At 40.5% G+C, this 4,686-nt stretch overlaps 1 long non-coding RNA gene across 1 annotated transcript; it reads right to left on the reverse strand.

Moving 5' to 3' along the window:
• Positions 1 to 1,819: 1,819 nt before the first annotated feature.
• On the reverse strand, positions 1,820 to 4,419 carry LOC123164223 (uncharacterized). The gene is made up of 3 exons (XR_006482238.1): positions 4,296 to 4,419; positions 2,679 to 3,034; positions 1,820 to 2,127 (listed from the first exon to the last, which is right to left on the reverse strand). It is a non-coding gene; the product is annotated as an uncharacterized lncRNA (long non-coding RNA).
• Positions 4,420 to 4,686: the final 267 nt, after the last annotated feature.

The raw sequence follows: 4,686 nt of genomic DNA on the forward strand, positions 1-4,686 counted from the left end.
AGGTTAGACACAACTAAAGGGGAGCCGGCTTATGCGGCGACTCCGTCATGAGCATAATGAGACCTAGCCACAAACAACATGTAGGCCTATTACCGGATGATGTTTTCCGGGGCCCGAATATGTCTAAATCCTTGTCTTGTGTGTTGATTGCCTCGCGCCTCTCGTTCCACTCAACCCTTCTCAAGCTACCACATAGATGCGTTGGCCTCATGATAAGTCCTCACACTAAGGGCATCTGCCGTGACAATTCCACGACACACACCATATCGACCGTATCTTGGCAAATGTCGCATGTAAAAGCAGAGCCGACCTGATGCCAAGCTTACTACCAGCTCACATCCCTTCGGGCCAAGCCTGTCTTTGCTTGCTGCTTGACGAGCCTGGAAACAAAGCTTGGCTTGAGCTTTTCCACAACTCGGCGAAGCTCGGTGCAGCTCACGATCATCATCCCGGTGGAGGTGTGTGGGTTCTTCCTTCCCATTGGTAGCTTCTTGTCAGCACGGGCAGGCGGTGGTAATGGCAATGTTGGATAAATGAGTGGTTACCGGCTAGTATGCATGATACTGGGATGATGCATGTTATTTAGTGAGACCTTCCAATTTTGATAATGAATTTTAATAAGATAACGATTTAAGTCCACCTTGGGTACTTTTTTTTTGCTTCCTCCTCAGTTACCCTAAATTTTCACGATACATGCTAATATGATGTATTATGAGGAAATGGAACGAAAATATGTAGTATGTTCGTAATAGTTTTGCCTTATTCTCATAGAATTTTACTATTTATGTTTTCCCTGACTCGCCGAGTTTCCCCGGCAATTTAATTCTCTATATATCAAGAGAAAATATAGCAGCGACACTCACTAACTAAGCTATTGTCTTTGAAAGAGTGTCGAATTCACATGCCAGTGACTAGATATATTAGTCCTAAGATAAGCAAGTAGTGCCCCTACCACATCATCGATAGTTCGTCGTCTATCAACCTGGTACTTCTATATTTTCACAGATTTGCACTTAGTCGCAGTATGAAAAGTGCAGAACGTTGTTTAAGCAGGAGGACAGGGCATCCAATACATATTATACGGTTTATTCTCGGCCGCCGTTGTTTTGTCCTGGCTGTCATCGTCCATGTGCACACCGCTGCCATAAGGTCGGCCATGCAAGGCGACCACTTCACCAGCACGTTCATCCAGGATTTATGACAATATATAATCTGGTGAGTTATTTTTGTTCACTAATACATATCTAATCATGTGAATGCATCTATATGTGTACAAACTTTATCCTAGATTTATGGGTCTATCAATACCACACACACACAAACACATCTCTTTCGTATTTTTCCAAACTAATATTACGTACTTCTTGAGTAGCCCGTTCTAAGATCAGCCCTCACTATATCTTGAATCACTACAACAAGACCCATCATATAGCAACATTTTTCCGTATCTAAATGTCCATATATGCGTTGCTAGTGTCTTTACCAACGGTTTTGGATGCGTAGCCTTATCCAGTGTTGCTAGCGCATAATGCAACGGTTATACTTCCGTTGGTAAAAGGAACCGTTGCAAGAGTACAACACATAAAACCGACTTTTACAACACTCATATACGTTGGTGGTTAATGTCGAGGAATTCAAATCTCATCTACAGGATTTCAAATCCCATTGCTTGGCCACAAAGAATTTGCAACGCTTCAGGTGTTTTACATATAAAATGTGAATAATATTTTATATATTTCCAGTAATTAAATTAATGCTCCACATAATGATGATAAGTATGTATATCAAGTCAGAAGAAAAAATATACGCACGACAGGAAGAAATCATATATTGAAAACAACTGTGGGATTACAATAGTTGATATCACAGGAGGAATAACATCCAAATGTGATGCATAACCTGAATATTCTCTTGACAGCAAAACTTAAACTGAAATCATCCATCAACATCCCTACAACTTAAACTAAAACTTAACCAAGGAACATCATCCAACAGGAAAAGCATCCCTACAACTAAACTAAAACTGAGAACAGCCATCATCGTCTTCATCGTGAACCAGGAACATCATCATCATCATTGCAGTATACTTGCCACGCACCCATATAATCATCCGTATATCTTTTGAATCTACAAACAAAATAACAAAATGAACTGTTAATACACAATGCATTGACATGATGCAAATAGTGATGGGTTGCCCAGCAAATAGGAAACATTACTTCTTACAATGGGTCATTACTTTCGAAACATTGGTTGCCTGCCTAGATTACAACTATTACAAAGAAAAGTTGTGACCTGAAAGTATTCCCTTACAACTCAATATACTACCTCAGGTCACAAAACAAACATAAACAGACTCGGAGAAAAATAAACAGATGTGGTTGTGGCCTAAAAGCAAGCCACTAATAACATAGTACCTACTTAGTTGACGGATTAAAAGCATAATAGACACTGCTTGTATGGAACAGTGCAAGCGACATAATGGGAAATTCAGCAATTTACAAACCATGACAGCAAGAGTTCATGAGGGTAATTCAGCAATTTATGAATCAAAGTGGTATGAGCTCAGTGGTCACTTTAGCAATGTACAAATCAAAAAGGCAAGAGCATCTAAGAAGAACATTACTTGCATTTCCGTCTTCACAAACAGTTAACATATGGAGATTGCAGACAGTTACCAGAACTATGACTACGAACACTGCTGTATCTTGGACAAATCTACTCGCAGCTCCAGCCGTCCGTGATGTCGCCTCCATCTCGGCAGTGCTGGAACGGATGAGTGCGGCGCCTCACATTAAATTACACACAACAATAGGTACACAATTGGTGAGATAGGAGTACATAAATAGTTGAATAAGAGCAGAAAAGAAGGCTGAAATGGTTAGAGCTAATCTAAGCAATAAAGGAATAAATAAATAATCACCTCAACGGAAATAGTCTTAGTTGAAGGTAAAACTCAATGATGTACTATGAATGTAGACACTGGCACATTGAAAACCACCGAATGGCATTGAGTATTTCTTTCTTCCGAAACCTGCGCACAAACAAACAGTGAGCCTCTATTTAATGAATGACTAATATGATGATTAACAGTGAGCTGCTGCCGGTGTATATGTGCGTGTGCTTTCTGCAAACTTTAGTATATGAATGTTTGCACATGAACATGCATAAAGCTCAGGTGTGGGTTGCATCTAAGTGGGGTATTGGGATTCAGTTTTTTTTACACTATGATGTACAGCGGTAGTAGATAAGTATCTTTTTTAGATTAGTAGATAAGTACTTGGTATAGATGAATCATTTGCATTGACTTGACCCAATTGCATATATAATAACTGCATGCTATGAGAGCAGTGGCGGAGCGTGACCAAAACACAACAGGGGCCAAATCCATCTAAAAACACACAATATGCATGAAAAAGCTACTCATCATAGAACATGTGTAAGCGATAATTTGTAGCGATCCCATAATTATATGACTAAACAATATGTCGTTTCCATTGTTGCTATATATCTAAATCAGGAATTTATAATGCATCAAATTTTCCAGCATTTAACCGATGCAGTGAACATCTATATGAATAAATTATCATCACACCTCGCTTCTCTGTTACTCTCTCCATTCCAATCAAAAAATAGGACATACACTTTCTGTAGTAAACTAACCAAGCGATTAGCCAGGCAAGCACGAAGCACCAACCAGCAATGTCCAAGGCGTTTGGTTTCAATCAACAAGGAGCCGCAACCCAGCAAGAGGATTAAGGTCCAGTGCGCACAAGTGCTAGTGCGTCATCCGTCCGGCGTGGTGGCTTGCCGGCGTCAGCGGCATGCAGCTCCAAGCCTCCGACCGATAAGAAGGGGATAGACAAGTCGATAAAGAGGAGGAGCCAAGGAGGTCATCAGACGAACGGACGAGTTCGCAATGGTCGGTCACTCAAATCATGTCAGCGGAGGATGGTTCACAATAGCTGTGGCCTGGTAGTGATCTAGCCCTGCAGGAGCAGTCTATCGGAGCCGTGGAGAATCAGGGATGGACGCTGTTCCTAGACTGCTACTGGGCATTATCTCCTGGGCTGTGCTAAAGTAGTGAATAAACTTTGTATAAAATTCTTTTTGTAATTTTGGAAGGGAGGTCGTGGCCCAGTTTCGCCTCCACTACCCTCCTCCAGTGTATGAGAGGACAATCACATAACCAAATGACAAAGAAAATGTGTACTGTCTTATTTATCAGTGTTCTGAATCATATCAACAGCATCAAAGCAACATCATAGAAGAAACAATGTGGAATATTAATTCACCTGCTCACTAAACACAAAGATGTACGTGCTTTCCCCAACAGGTCCACGTCCACTAGTATTTGCGCTGGACGTGAAAGCCACCATTAGCAAGCTACTACCTCCACCTGAATAACCTGACCATCAGACTCCCAAAAAGTGTGAAATTGCAACAAAAACTTTGATTAGTAACTCATCAAAACTGCAATACAGAGATCTATTAAGACTGGATCCCTCTTTAAATATTGTAACTCTTGTAATAGACTATTTAACATGGGGTCCGCATATAAGAAGTAGTGCTTCTCTACATAAAAAAATAGAAAGGATTAACGACTCATCTACCAAGGATGGATGAGTTAGCACTTAGCAGCGTATAAGAATTTTTAAATATTTGATGCTCCATTGATATCTAATA

This window comes from Triticum aestivum, chromosome 1D (assembly GCF_018294505.1).
Source record: "Triticum aestivum cultivar Chinese Spring chromosome 1D, IWGSC CS RefSeq v2.1, whole genome shotgun sequence".
NCBI lineage: Eukaryota > Viridiplantae > Streptophyta > Magnoliopsida > Poales > Poaceae > Triticum > Triticum aestivum.